At 39.5% G+C, this 15,821-nt stretch overlaps 1 protein-coding gene across 1 annotated transcript in view; it reads left to right on the top strand.

The window, feature by feature from the left end:
• The first annotated feature begins 5,475 nt into the window (after nucleotides 1-5,475).
• Nucleotides 5,476-15,821, top strand: part of FAM3C (FAM3 metabolism regulating signaling molecule C) — a 52,809-nt gene continuing 42,463 nt past the window's right edge. Inside the window, exon 1 of the mRNA XM_054564545.1 lies at nucleotides 5,476-5,630. The gene's annotated coding sequence lies outside the window, so the exon portion shown is untranslated. The remainder of the gene's footprint in view (nucleotides 5,631-15,821) is intronic.

Below are 15,821 nucleotides of genomic sequence, written 5' to 3'. Positions count from 1 at the left end.
TTCTGCTGGACCCCTATATTTTAAAATACCATATAGACTATGAGTATATTATATGCATGCAAAATATATGTGTGTGTGTGTGTGTGTGTGTGTGTGTGTATGTTTAGCTGATCCATGGTTTCTGTATCTTTCCTTGGCATTAAAAACAGATAACATTATCATAAAAGACTTCAAAAAAGCATTTTTTTAGATTATCATGCTCAGTCAGAAATATTTCTGGGACATAATATTTTAAAGTTAAAATATAAACTACCCTTCTAAAGAAACCACTTAATAATTTTTTAATACACACTTTTATGTAATTTCAGAGAAAGGTAAGGTTTTCCGTAATCGTGATTCTAATACTTGGTTTAGATGTGGGTTACCATATTCAGTATATCAAGTACTATGATTTATAACCAAGACAAAAATGCCAAATCACCCCACATTGCAAAATCTACTAAAAGAGCTAATCCAAAACAGTATCCTCTAAAGAGTAGAATCAAAGGTATCATTAAAAAAATTCATTTTTTTGTGGTATCCAGAATTATTTTGTATGTTGCTAAACAAGTAGTGATAGATGGAAAACTAGAGTGCTTCTTTATGCAAAGATACATTTGTTATGATTTCACTGTATCTTAGATATGTTTCACTGTTAATTAAACCACTTATTTTGTATGGACTGTGTTGCTTATGTATCACATATTAATAAATACATTGTTATGAAATCTGTGTGCATTCCAGTTTTAAAATTATACTATGTTGTTTATATAGTGTATCTAAAGTAATCAAATTCATAGAAACAGAAAGTAGAATTGTAGTTTCCATGGGCTGGAGGGAAAGAGCAATTGGGACTTATTGTTTAATGGGCTCAGAATTTCAGCTAATTAAGGTGAAAAGAATTCTAGAGATGAATGGTAGTGTTGGAGGTACATAAATGTGACTGCGTTTAATACTACTGGACTGTATGCTTAAAATGGTTAAAATGATAAAATTTATGTTAAAATGCTACATGTAACAAATGTGCCATGAAATCTGTGGTTATTTCAGCTTTTTAAACTACGCTATTTTGCCCTTACAGGTTCCTAAAAACTGAAACTAATGCAATTATTAACAAATAAAAAAGTTTATGTGTATAGACAAGCCCAAAATGAGCAGGTTAAGATTGGTCATGGTGACCCTGAAACTGAGAATTCCCCTACCCCCTAACTGGTTCCAAAGCTGGTTTGCGGATGCTGTAACCAAAATGCAGTCTCAGCTGCCTGGCGCAAAGAAAGTCAAACTCATGAGGCAGGTACTGGTGCAGAAGAGGCTTATTCAGGTGCCCACCTGGGAAAATGGTGGACACCTCGTGCCAAAAGACCATCCCACCCTCCATTCCTGTTCAAGCCTGTGATTCTTAGGGGATGGAGAAGGGAGGGCGTTTTTTACCTATCCAATGATCTTGCTGGCTTTTGACATGCTTGGGTCCTACCCATTCACCTTGCTAGGTTTGGTGCACTGTGGTCCTGTCCATTCATCTTTCTAGATTTTGGTGCATTTAGTGTAAGAACCTTCCCCTGTACCATCTTGGCCAATTGGGGAGACTCCTAGCACTCCCTGACTGCCTTTGGTAACAATGCTAGCACTGAAGGGAATGAGGAGTGTTTTTCCTCCAAAGGCCTAGTCCTTCATGATAAACATCAGCTTCATCTTCTACTGATGCACACAGTATCCCTGCACAGTCTGCTATTTAATGCACAGAAAATATTGTATGGTAGTCTCAAGGGTGCTTTATTGCATACTTGAGTTTGACTGCAGGTGCTCAGCTGAGACTTCACTAGGTCTTTCTTTCTGATCCATTAGACTTTCTGCAACAACTTGAGTAACATAAGACAAAGTTCAGGACTTCCAACATAAAGGACAATAAGAACGGGGAAAGGCCTGGGACACGGACCTGCGTATGGAGCCTCTCCCTGATAAAAACGGAAAATGAGATGAAAGGAGCGGAATCTAGGGTGAGGCCTTTAGGCAAACATCCAGCTGGCTCATTAGGCCAACACAAGCTGCAAAGAAGAAGAAGTTGGGAATTTTGGAGTCTACATAGACACCTAGGATTCAGCCTCACTCATATGATGACTGGCCTGGCTTGGCAGGAAAGGAATTGATGGGACGAGAGGAGTAAACTGTTGTCCCATGGCTTATACCAACAAGCTGGATGAAGTCTAAGAGGTCTGAATGCATATTTTTGTGAACATTCTGATCAATAATTTTAAAACCACACCTGGGTAAGATTTTTCATCCAGGATAGGTATCAGATTTGACACTCTTACTCTTGTTTTAGTTATTCTACCTGTTTTTCCCTATTGCTGTTCTTTAAAAGCTAGGCACATTTCTGACCATCTCTCTATAGGTTTGACTTTATAACCCACTATAAACATGCTTAAATATTTTAAACTAACCTTACTACCAGACCTGGTCACCTTGCCCCACTCCCACGCCAAACCTTTTCCTCCAAGTTTAAGTCATCTGTTGCTCAACAAAAAGATACCACAAAACTTAGCAACTTTATTTCTCAAGATTCCATGGGCTGGCTGGTCTTAACTGGGCAGTCCCCACTTGTTATTGCCACGAGTCGCTCAGGTGGCACACCTAGCTAGGAGCTCAGCTGGTGCTGGAACATGCAGGATGATATTTCACTCACGCCTCTGTTGGTTGACTGCGATGGTTTGGCCCTAAAAAGGTCTCTCTTTCTCTCTTCATGTAGTTTCTCCTCATTCAGTAAACTAGTCTGAGTTTCATGGTGACTGGATTCCAAGACAGCCACATGAAAGCTGCAAAGCCCAGAAGTCACATGGCATCACTTTTATAGCATTCTATGGGTCAAAATAAGTCCAAGGTCAGCCTGGGTTAAAGAAGAGTATAGACTACACCTTTTCATGGTAGAAGTTGGCATGTATTTACAGGAATGGTAAGAATTGTTGGTGACCATATTTGCTGACAATCTACTACTCAATATACAGAAATCTGATGCAAAATTTAATATTCTACTTGTGAATGGGTCCAGTTCAAATCCTGAGACTTGCCCTGGCTGGTGTGGCTCACTTGGAGCATTGTCTGTAAACCCAAAGGTCTCAGGTTCAATTTCCCACTCAGGGCACAAGCCTGGGTTGTGGTTTTGGTCCTTAGTGGGGACACATATGAGAGATCCCTGGTCTAGGTGCATAGGAGAGGCAACCTATTGATATCTCTGTCTCTGTCTCTCTCCCCCCATCCCTCATCCTCTATAAAAGCAAAAAAAAAAAAAAGTTATCAGGTGAGGGGGAAAATAAATGAATAATCAATAACCATGTCCTTGGGTGAGGATAAAAAAAATTCTGAGGCTTTTCATTTTTCATCAGTTTTTATATTTAACAATATTAGATAATCCTTCAATGGGAAACCATATAGCATGTTATAGTTTTATAAAAAACTACGCATCCATTGAAGAGAGAATGAATTTTCTTTTCCAATACACACTGGGAGTGGGCCTTGGGGCTGGGTGAGCATGTCAGTTTGAATCTTGGCTCTGCCAGGTACTAGCAATAGCACCTTGAGCAACTTCCCTTTCAGTTTCACTTTTCTCATCTGTATTTATAGAATTATCATGAGATTAAATACATGTAAAGTGCTTAGAGAAGAGCCTGGCATACTATAAATGTACAATAAATATTGGCTTTAAAAATATACATTATCATTATCTACTATGTAACAAAGCACCACCTGTTTTGAATTAACCCTCCTGGAGCTGCAAAGAGAAGTAGTGTTATCAAACTTTATCCTGATTATTTCCACTGTCTCCCACACTTCTTGCCAAGTACAAAGGTAGGTGAAACAATTGTTTGATTAACAGGTGTTCTAAAGAAGTGATTTATCAACTTCTAAACATTGCAGTCCATATTAAGAAATATAATTTACATTGTAACCCAGCCACTCACCCACACCTAATACTTACAAATGTTTCATGAAACAATATTTATCCTCAAGCAGTGCTATGAACTGTTTTATCTCCTACTTCAGTGAAACATTTTTGTTGTAACCCACTATTTTAAACTTGATTACCTACTGAAGAGTTCCAAGCTATAGATTACTGTCACTGATGAATTAGGATAGTAAACAAATTTTCAGCCCAGAAGTTGTTTCAAGTGTGCTCTAAGAATATGGCATATGTCATTTTCATACAGGCCAATTCAGTTATGGAGCAAAAAGCTCTTTCACAAATATGGCCTGACCTCTACTCAAAAGGCTTCATTAATTCTTTCACTGAGATGTGGGGAGCTAGAGGAGGTATGTGTACAGTAAATATGTTTTTTTGATAAGAAAAAAGGGGACTTTTTTGGAGATAGATGGAGCTATGCCAGAATTCCAACTTCACAACTTACTACACTGTATTTTGAAGCAAGGTTTTTAAACTTAGATTTGGAGTCTCAGTTTTTTGATTTCTTAAAGGATTACACAGATAATATCTGCTTTGGATGTGTTGTGACCATTGAATGAGAACACAAACCCGAAGGCCCAGCAAACGTCCAGCAAACTGTGTGGTACAAAGAAGGCTCTCAGAATGCATTTCATCCTTCCCTCCAGTACCATGGAACACAAACTCCAAAATACACTGCTATTCTTTAGGTTCTGCATTTTATATTTCTAGAAGAAAAGCTACGAGTTTTAAAGTACTTACTATGTTCAAATCCTATCATTTAACACAACTTAATTTCCACATCCATGTGTTGTCCTGATACTGTACTTAATAATCGTTAATAATGATAGTTATTAATCTTTCCGCAATATGGTTATACATCATGAAACAATTTTTATTCTAGTGTCAGATATTATGCAGTGGGATTTGGATCGATTACCTATTTATCAATACAATCGTGGAAAGAATGTGTGTAGAGAAAAACATTGCCCACTGTTGTATTGCTAAATAATTAAACAACATAACGTGCAAAAGACAAGCACTACTTTCTTTTTGAGTGAGATATTTAGGGTTATTAGCGTTCTAATGTTGCTGTCAGGTGGTGTTTTCACGATACGTTAGCTGGCTCTTAAGGAGTCAAAAGGAATTGACTAAAGGGCTAGGTTGATATGGTCTTCTCAAACGACCTAGCCAGTGTACCTCTAGAATGGGCCGGGTTATTTTAAAGTTTCTGCCCGAAGATCAGGATATGAAAATGCCTGTGAACGTGTCGGGGGCGGGGAGAGGAGTGCGTGACACATTCTCTCCTCGCCAGCTGTGCAACCCGGCGCCGCCGTGGCTCCCACGTGGCAAACCCACACTGCGCCGCGCAGGACCTGGGCTACGGACCCAACCGCAGACGCCTTCCTCCGCTCTCCGGCCCTTCCCTCCTGCCTCTTTCGCGCTCGCTCGGTCCTCCACCGACAGGGGGCGGGCGCGGCTTCTTGGCGGCGGGGACCCATTGGTCGCGGCGGGGAAGCGGGGGAGGAGGCCCCTCAGCGAGCTGGCTTCCTCCTGGCCACTCGGCGGGTGTGAGGGGAAGCCGGAGGAGTTCGGGAAGAAGCGGAGGGACGAGCGGGAGGCGGCGGCGGCGGCTGCTCCCGTCGGCCTCCGGCAAGACTGACTGCGCGGAGGCCGGAATCCGGGCGAGCTTGGCGGAGAGGCGGGCGGGAGGCCGGTGAGAGGGTCGGGGAGGCGAACGGAGCTGTGGCCCAGGGTGGGGAGAATGAAGAGAGGCTCAGGGGAGTCGGGAACCCACTTCACCTTCATCCTCCGCTGACCCCGCCACCGGGGCGGTCCGTGGGGCGTACCTTGATTGTCCGGGCGCGTCCCGCCAGCGGGAGGGCAAGGGCAGGACCAAGGGTACTAGGGTGCTGTTGGTTGGAGGTCCGGGCCGCAGCCCCGGCGCTGTCTTTTCCCCTTAGGTGTTCCCTCCGCGGTCTCTGTGGAGGCGGGGCTCCACACCGTGTACCTGCACCTTGCGCTCGGGCTCTGCGCCGGGGCTGCCACCTGGGGCGCGCTCTCGACTAGGGGGCCTCGGCCCAGAGTCGGAAATACGGGCTAAACGCTCCGAAGAAGGCAGGGTTGGAGTTGATGTTGCATTGAACTCTGCGGAGGGCCGTCTTGGCTCACTTGTAGTAAAGTTTTAATGTCTCTTAAAGTGGACGCATTTTCATTTTTAAAACTACCCAGCCCATTGTTGTTGAGTGTCGTAGATGAATGTGCTGTTCGTTTGTTTTCTTTCACACCATTTGTTGCCTATCCCCAGTTTCCACCATGTGTGAAGATGAGTGACCCTGTATCTAAACAATGTCCGAGATGGATTGACGATTTGATATTGAGATATCAAGCTGTGATTTTTGTGTGTGTTTTTATTCTCTACCTTAAAACATTGTTTTCTCGTACAATACGGAGCCACTGTTTAGTGGGCAGAGGCTTTTCCTTGTTTCTCTTATTAAAAAATATATGGATACAATGATAGTAGATACTATTAGATTGCCTATTAGGCCCTGTGCCAAGTGGTTTCATGGGCACGTTTTGGGTTTTACAATCCAAAGACCAGGTGCTTTTATTTATCTTTCCCAATTTTACAGAGAAAATATGAACTCTCCTAGAGGTTGATGCTGACAGTAGGTCCCATATCCCTTGGCCACCTTGGGGGGATTAGTAGTATTCTGTCACTTTTTCCAAGTTTGGGGAAACATGACTGTGACCGTCATGCTCTGCCTAATGTCGTAATGGCGCTTCCCTCAACTATGGACCCATGCCCCAGAAGAGTACGATGGAACTGAAAAGTTTCCTGTCGCCTAGTGCCATCATACTGGGAGGTGTTACTCACATGTTTGAGGTGATGCCGGTGTGAAGAGACCTGTGCTGCCAGTCGTGTTAAGAGTAGAGCACGTACAGTTACTCTTGAACAACCAGGGTTAGGAGCTCCTATTCCTGCACAGTTGAAAATCCAGGTGTAACTCTTGACTTCCACAGTCGGCTCTCTCACCATAGATTTCATCAGTCGCAAATCGAAAACAGTATTTTCACATTCCCAACTGCAGATTCCCAACTGTGGATCAAATATACTGCTTCGATCCACATATACTGTTGTGATCCACAGTTGGTGGAATACCCAGATATGAAGGGCCAACTTTATTTATCGAAAACAAAATTCCGCATATAAGAGGACCCTCACAATTCAACCCCCTGTTTGAGAGTTAACTGCTTGTATAGTACATAATATTGTACTTGATAATGATACTAAATGGCTGTCGCTGGTTTATGTATTTATTATCCTATACTTTTTAATCACTATTTTAGAATGTACCCTTTTACTAAAAAAGGTGTGCTGTAAAGTACTGTGTTATACCACGCTTGCAGTAGCCTCATGCATCTCATGTTTACCTCATTTCTCTTTTTAATTTATTAATTTTTGAGGGGGTGGAAGGAGAAAAAAAGATCAATTTGTTGTTCCACTTATTTATGCCTTCATTGGTTGCTTCTTGTTGCTTCCAGACTGGAGAGCAAACCTGAACCTGCAACCCTGACCTGTTGGGCGATGCTCTAACCGACTGAGCTACCCCGCCAGGGGGCACCTCATCTCTTGATTGCGTGATTTTCTCTTGTGCTTCATTTGTTAGTTTGTGCAGTAACATGTTGAGTAGCTGTATAGCTTAGGGTAATAGGCTATATACCACATAGCCCAGGCATGCAGTAGGCCAGACCATCTAGGCTTGTGTAAGTGCGCTCTATGATGTTGGCACAAGGACAAAATTGGGTAATGACACATTTCTCAGAACATGTTCCCATCATGAAGCGGCACTTGCCTATTCATACAGGGTTTTGCAGAGTACCACGGATCTCCATTTAATTTAGAAAATAAAAGTTAATAACTTATGCCATTCAACAAGAAATTGGCAGTCAGTGTCTGGCTTTGGGCATATCATTCACTAAACCTCTTTTAAAGGCTGCCCGGTCTCTTGAGTTCCATTTACTAATTGAGTCACATTTCTTTTCAATTTTATACAAGTGTTAGAAGCTTTGTTTCACAAATTCTGTGTAATGTTTTCTTGGCACATTAAGATTAGCATTTCTTGATAGTAAGAAATAAAAAAGGTTGATGCAATGATTTTCAACTTGCGGACATTTCAGAATCATCCACAAATGAGGCTTTTGTTAATTTTTTAAAGTGTAGTTGTTATACCATCTTACTTATATTGGGTATATTAGTTTTAGGTGTATAACATCGTGACTTGACATTTTTATAACTTACAATGTGATCACCCCATTAATTCTAGTATTCATCTGTTACTGTGTAAACTTCTTAAAAAGGGCACAGGCCAGATTCCCCTCAAATCCCCAACGTAGCGGAGCTTCTGTTTAAAAGGGAGTTAAATTGGCCCTGGCCAGGTAGCTCAGTTGGTTAGAATGCTGTCCTGATACACCAATGTTGCAGGTTTGATCCCAGTTGGAGCACATGCAAGACTCAACCAATGAGTGCATGAGTGAGTAAACAACAAATTGATTTTTCTCTCCTACTTCCTCTTCCTCTCCTCTCTCTCTAAAATCAGTATATAAAATTTAAAAATAAATAAATAAAGGGAGTTAATGAAGCTCCACTGGGTTAAAGTCACTTTTAAAAATAAACCCAATGGATGTTTTATTACAGAATTTTAATGTGGATTGTTACCTTAAGCATTGTCAACTAGTTACTGTCTTCATAATTAATGATGATACATTAAAAAGGAAAACACAATTGGGCCGAGAGACTGTTAAATAGCCAAAAAAAAACCCCCAAAAAACAGTAGTGTTCACTGTTGGGGATCATACAAGTCTTAATATTTTCACCACATATTTTAGGTCTTAAATGGTGAGTTTCAGTATTTAAAAATTTTTATATTCACTTAAAAATGTCCTTGGCTGGTGTAGCTCCGTAGATTGAGTGCCAGCCTACAAACCAAAAGGTAGCCAGTTTGATTCCCAGTCCAGGGCACATGCCTGGGTTGTAGCTCAGGTCCCCAGCTGGCAGTGTGTGAGAGGCAACCACACATTGATGTTTTTTTGCCCTCTTTCTCCCTCCCCCTCTCTCTAAAAATAAATAACATTTTTTTTTAAAATGTGAGAGTACCTACTGTGTGCCAGTAATTATAGGTATCCAGGAGGCTGTTAATAAGGCAACCTAGGCCTTCACAGAGCTCCTTTACTTTGTCTGAGGCAGTAAGACCCTCTCTCTCTCCCCTCCCCCCATTTTATACTTAATTTCCTGGACCTGAAAGGTGCAAAACCCAAGAAGCAGAAGATTTTGGTCTTAGATCTCACAAAAATACATCTAGCTTAGAGCTTAATATGATAGGAAAAATTTGTCTCAAAAAAATTGTTTTGAACTTAGTCCCAAAGGATTCTTGTCTTTGGGATCAGATAATCTGAATTTTAAACAATACTTCTTCATGTTACTTCATTAATGGCATTGACCAAATTTTTTAATATCACGCAATGCCTCGTTCTCTTAATCTGATTGGGGAGATTGAACAAAATTCCCAAAACCTTAAAACTTTAAAAGGTTTATGATTGTCCTGGCTGGTGTGGCTCAGTTGGTTGGGCGTCCTCCTGGAAACCAAAGGTCATGGGTTCCATTCTGATCTGGGAATGTGCCTGGGTTGAAGGTTTGGTCCCCAGTCAGGGCTGTGCAAGAGGTAACTAATTGGTGTTTCTCTCTCACATTGATGTTTCTCTTCCCTTCTCTCTGAAATCAATAAAAGAAAAATAAATAAATAATAAAAGGTTTATGATTTTTATTCAGCTCCTTACATATAGTCAGTTGACTTTCTAAGAAGGAAATTAAGTGTTCCAGTACCTCTGAATTTGCACAGCTACTCCATCAGTATTCTTGGTTGAAACTCTTCTTATATTACTTACATTTTCCTTATTTCTAATCAAATTTTTGCATCTGTCCATGATTTTTCTAGTTTTACTTTGTTGAGTTTTTTTCTTTTTCAATTTCATTTAAAAAAATTAATTCATATAACATTTACCATTTTAAAATGTACGATATGACATTTAGTGCATTCAGAATTGTGCAATCATCACTGCTGTTTGGTTTGAAAATATTTTCATCACCTCAAAAGGAAACCTCATGTCCATTAAGCAGTTATTCACCCTCTTCCTCTAACCCCTGGTAACCACTAGTCCACTTTCTGTCTTTATGGATTTAGCTATTCTGGGTATTTCATGTAAAGGGAGTTATACAATATGCGATCATTTGTGTCTGACTTATTTCACTTAGCATTATGTTTTACGGGTTCATCCGTGTTGTGGTTTATATGAGGATTTCATTCCTTTTAGTGGCTGAAAAATATTCTACTATGGATACATGCTTCATTTTATTGAGCCGTTCATCCGTTGGTGAACCCTGGTGAGTTTTTGTGTGCTAGTAAGAAAGAGTTATATGGACATGTGTAGCAATGAGTCAGTTCCTGGATTTTCATCCTAAATTCTACAAGGGTTTTAAAGGTAGTATCATGGTATCAGGTGTACTACCCGTCAGTATCATCATATGCAGTTAATTGATCATTACATATGTTTTGAAGAACCTATGGTTGAAATTTTAAATTGGTTCAGAAAGTTTTACACTAGAAGGTTCTTACTACGTATTCTTTACAAATGGCTGCCAACGTGCATTCAGGGCCTTTTTTTTTTTTTTAAGAATTGGTGAGCTATCCAGATCTCTTGGGCAAATGGAACCCCTCCGCTCCTACATTTGTTCACATAGAAGGTCCGAGTGACAGAATTATGTTTGCTCTTGTAGTTCTGCTGACTACTTAAAGGCAGTCAAGTGCAGTGGATTTTTAGGGGAATTCTTAAACGTTCATTCAGAGTAAAAACCTGTAACTTCTCACCTGATATAATGTAAAATAATAACATGAGATGAAGATAATTATACTGTATGTAAATTTGTGCCTCTTTCTATTCTCTTTTTTGTGGCAGTTTATTAACTGGATACTTCTTTACCCTACTTATGTTCATCTTATAGTTAAAATATGTTTAGTTTTCTTTTTGCCAGTGTTGTCAATAATACCTGTTTATTTCTTTCTTTTCATCTTTCTTCCTCCTCCTAGATGGATGGTATAGTGTAAGATTAAATTAGTTTATATTGCAACTGTTTAATCGACAGTTGTAGAATTCTGAGGGAGCCAGCAGAAATAAATGTCATTTTGTCTTATTTTCTGTTTTGAGGATGTTTTGTGCGCTTGGTTACAGAAATCTATCACCATTTCATTTCTTTAACTGGAATATGATTTTTTTTAAGCAAAATTCTGTTTGGTAGATGAGGAAAAACTGCAAGCAAACACCTGGGTAATTTTTGTATAACACTGTTGTAGCCATTGCAAACGGTTTTCTCAGCATCTTCTCTCCAGATTTATTCAACTGCCGCCTTTCTGTCCTCATCCCCACAGGGGTCCTGGCCCAGAGTCAGGCTGATTGCCATTCACTGCAACTGAAAGAACGAAAATTCTCATCGTATGAATTTTACCTTTTGGGCTTTTTTGGCCTAGATCTGCCTAAGTTTTTTGTGTGTGTGTCTGTGTTTTTTTTTAAGTCCCCTAAATTTCTCTGTTTGGATTGGTGTAGATCTGAAGTTCTCAGATCTGAGCTTGAGTCAGAATCAGCTGCTGAGCTCCCTAAGCATGCAGGAGTTTTAATTCTCACTCCTAGTGATTCTGAGCTAAGGAATTTGCATTGAAAAAAAGCCCACAGGTATTGTGTTCTTGCTGTGGGTGACATTGCAGTTAGGGCTTCAAAAGAACAGGTTTAATATTTCATTGAATCCAAGATGTTTGTAAGGTACACCATATTTTATATACTACTAAGAAAAAAAATGTGGCCTAGTCCCAACTTAAGACATGTTAAATGAGGAAAGTAATATGCACTTTACAATCAATAAAATAGAGTGAACCACAGGCCCCTGTTATGATAAAAGGTTATTAGGAAGCATAGAAGTAATGAAATAAAAGAATTATAATACAACAGTTCTCTAGACCTTTTACTATGTAAAATATTTGTTTATAATAAACTTTAATATAAGGTGTCCTTATTTGACATTTATTTGTAATGATGATTTTACTAGTGACTTTTAAAATTCAATTTAGCTATGTTGTAGGCTGTAATGCACTCCAGTTTGGCTCATATTACTTTCATCCTATCCATTTCCAGTCATTTATGTGTTGATGGTCTAGTTCAGAAGCCTTATTTCTAGCTTCGTTGTACTTCAGTGCGTTCCATTTGTACTTATACTCCCCTGAAATAGTTAATGTTACCTTGACATTGGGTGTGGCTTGATCATTTTATTTTTATCTTTATCATCGCCCTAGCGCTCATTAAGGCCAGCCAGCTGTTTATAGGCATATATACCAGCTATCTACTGTCCTCTCTTGAGTAGTTTTAGGATATAGTAACGATAATCAGGGTTAAGCACCATATCCATGTCAGACTAAACCTGAACTCAAGCTGTCAACTCAAAAAGAGTGCCATTGTGGCATAATGGGTATTGAAGGAGGGATACTGGGGGGCAAAGGACCAAATCTGTCTGCGCTAATGAAAATTCAGTGAAGCACAACCCTGCCTGCTTGTGGTGCTTCCTTCCTTACATCATCTTGGAAAATGAAAACAACTTTGTCAGGAAAAAGTTGCTTAGCCTATTAGATGACAGAGGAGAAGCAGAGCACGTGGCCATTTAGTTTTTAATCACTGAAAGGATATACATAGTTAAGTGCTTGTTGATCAACTAAAATATTTCAGAAATCTGATATCTCAACTTTCTGAAAAGGTAAAAACTTGAGGTCCCTAGCTAATTCACATTGGTCGAAGGAGCTATAACTATGAAATTCTTGACGTTGGATGAACAATGTTGAAATACTTTTGCTCCCAGAATGTAGTCTGTGTGGTCTGTCAGGTCTAGTTATGGCAAGAACAAAAATCTGAGGCAGTCTGAATTAAATTACAGCAGGTTGCAGGGTGGAAGGAAGAGATAAGAGATGTTGAACATTTCTCAACTAACTGCAGGACAAAAGCAACAGAAGACTGCTCATCCCTGAGTGAGTGTTGATACTTCGAATTAAGGGCCAGGTGGCTTCCCGATTATCTAGAGACAATAGTCTGGTAGCCCACCACGAGGTGGTGCTTCTTGCTTACAGGTGATCTTTCTGTTGCCTACCACCAACCCTAAAGAACAAACACCTCTTCCTTAGGGACTCAGCACCCATCCTGGAACTAGCTTCACCTTACCTCCCATCCCCTTTATCTGTAGCCAATGTCAGTTCTTTCAGAACAACTTCCATCTTCCCCAAACTGTTAGCATAAAAGAGTCCAATCAACTCCAGGGCTGTGGACATGTCTTCTCCACCTGGCGCTAATGCTAGTGGCTTGTACTGCTCACCCCAAGATCTGGTGATTTTTCTGGCTAGCATTTGACTCAACCCTTTTCTTTTAGAAATGCTTGGCTATGAAGTTTTTGTGTAACAGTTACCTGACAGTGAGGCACAGCTGCTATAAGCAGAACATTTAACATGATGTAACAGAGCACCTTCACTAATTGGTTTTTACCTGGAGGTACAAGTTGGTATGGTAGTTATATTGGGTCGTTTTTTAAAATTCTTATTCTTAAAAGGATGGAGTTGTATCTAGCTTTTGTAGATCAGATAGAAACTTTCTAAGTTATTACTCTTTAATCACTGGCAGGAGAACAACAACAACAAAAGGCGTATCTAAGATCACATTCTTGTTTTCTCAACTATGTAGGAATTTGAAAGTTGGACAGAGAAAAGGCTGATAGGAGAAAAAATGGATTCATTTGAAATATGGTCTTGGAGGAGAGCTCTATGGATACCTTGGACCATCAGAAAGACAAACTAGTGGGTCCTAGAGCAAATGAAGCCTGAAATATTGCTGGGGGCAAAAATGACAGAACTAAAACCTGGCACAGAGTATGGCAAAGCAGGCTCTTTAGAAAAGACAGCAATGCTGGGGAAAGTAGGCAACAGGAAAAGAGAAAGACCAAGTGTGATATGGGTTGACTCCATAAAAGAAGCCATAGGAATGAGTCTATAGGAGCCGATGGGGAAGAACATCGTGGACATCGCTCATTCGTAGAATCTGTCATCAGGAGTTGGAACCGACTCAGTGGCAAATGACATAAACACACAGCAATTTATGGTGGACTGTGGAGGAAAGCTAAATCCACCCAGTGCAATCCCAGGAGGTTTCATGTCAAGCATTGGTTAACATTCTGGTTGTGGGACATTGGGATGCGGAGTGGGGTTAAAACCACTTTCTGGATTATTTCTGATTTTTCATTGTATACTTTTAATCCTATTTCTGTTTCTTAGCCCTATTTCAACATTAACCCTTTTTTAAATATAAAATTTCAATGTGATGCTATTCAGAAAATGAGGAAAGCCAGATGATAATAGTTTAGATAACTTAAAAATCCAGGCATAGGTCATCCATACCCCTCTCTTACCAAGGCTTTCAATAGAACATTAACATTTTATCCTAAAGGATTTAGGTACTGGTTCTGTTGAGTCCCTATCTAAAAGGCTTTGGTCTATTACTTTGCAGCTGCACTTTTCTAAAGGCCTCTCTGCAGGAGTGGATACATTCGTATTTTCCTCAGTTTTTGTTTTTGTTTTGGTTTTTTTAAGTTATTCTTGGCATTACAGAATTCACACAGATGACCTTTTTCTCCTCTATCCTATCCCAAATTTAAGAAAAAAAAAAAAGACTTTGTTTCTTTCTCCTTTTTTCTTCTAGTCAAAATATAAGGTCAGTTTGGTCATTTAAAAACCTAGAGTATTTTTCTAGTTGTTAGGTAGTCATTTAAAAATTTTCCCTTTAATTATTATCAGGTCATACTTATTTTTCAAAGGCGTATGATGTGTGTGTATAAAAAATAAAATGGCAGATTTTTAAAAAAATTCATTTTCTAGGATTTAGTATCAGTCTCCTACTAGTACTCAAATACTTTCTCAGGTTAATAATGGGATTTTTTTTTCTGGTAAGCATTTAGTGTTAATACCAAATTGTATTAAATTTACAATGTTTATAACACAATGAAAGCAACTCAGGTATCCTACTGAGTTAAATGTTCGGATTCTTTCAAATGAATGCAACCTTCTCACCCCTGTTCGTTCATTCTGTAATCTCAAAATTTATCCATCCTGGCAAGCTGTATGGTAGGTAGCATCTGGGTGAGGCAGGATACTTGCTAGCAGTCCAAATCTACTAGAATGATAATTTTTTTCTTTTAATTAAGAAAAGTCTTTTTTAAAGGTAAATATTTGAAACTTTATTTCTTTAAAGATTTATTTATTTTTAGAGAGAGGGGCAGGGAGCGAGATAGAGAGGGAGAGAAAGATCAATGTGCAAGACAAACATGAATTGGTTGCATCTTGCATTCCTCCAACTGGTACCGAATCCACAATCTAGGCATGTTCCCTGACCAGGAATCGAACCGATGACCTTTTGGTTTGTGGTACAATGCCTAACCCACTGAGCCACACCAGTCAGGGCAGTATTTGGAATTTTGAAAGTTAAACATCAGATGCACAGTTACCTTCTCCCTCCTTTTTAAGCCCATCTCAAAAATAATCACTTTAAAATACCTAAATAAAGAAAACGGTAGTGTCAGTTTCTCCTCTCCAACATAATTTCACAGTTAATAAAATGGTATATAATAAGGTTGATTTTTATCCCTTTTTTTTTCAATATCTTCTGTGACAGCTTTGGGAAATATTCCAGAACCTAGATCTATTCACATCTTTGCCATGAATGGACAGCTTCATTTTTGGAAAAGAAGGAATTTTTTTTTTCCTTTTTTTCTGAA

The sequence above is a fragment of the Pteronotus mesoamericanus genome, unplaced genomic scaffold (genome assembly GCF_021234165.1).
Source record: "Pteronotus mesoamericanus isolate MK-2021 breed Mesoamerican mustached bat unplaced genomic scaffold, CSHL_Meso_final scaffold_85, whole genome shotgun sequence".
Lineage (NCBI taxonomy): Eukaryota > Metazoa > Chordata > Mammalia > Chiroptera > Mormoopidae > Pteronotus > Pteronotus mesoamericanus.
Note: the sequence above shows the minus strand (reverse complement) of the source record. Positions and strands in the feature narration are given on the sequence as shown.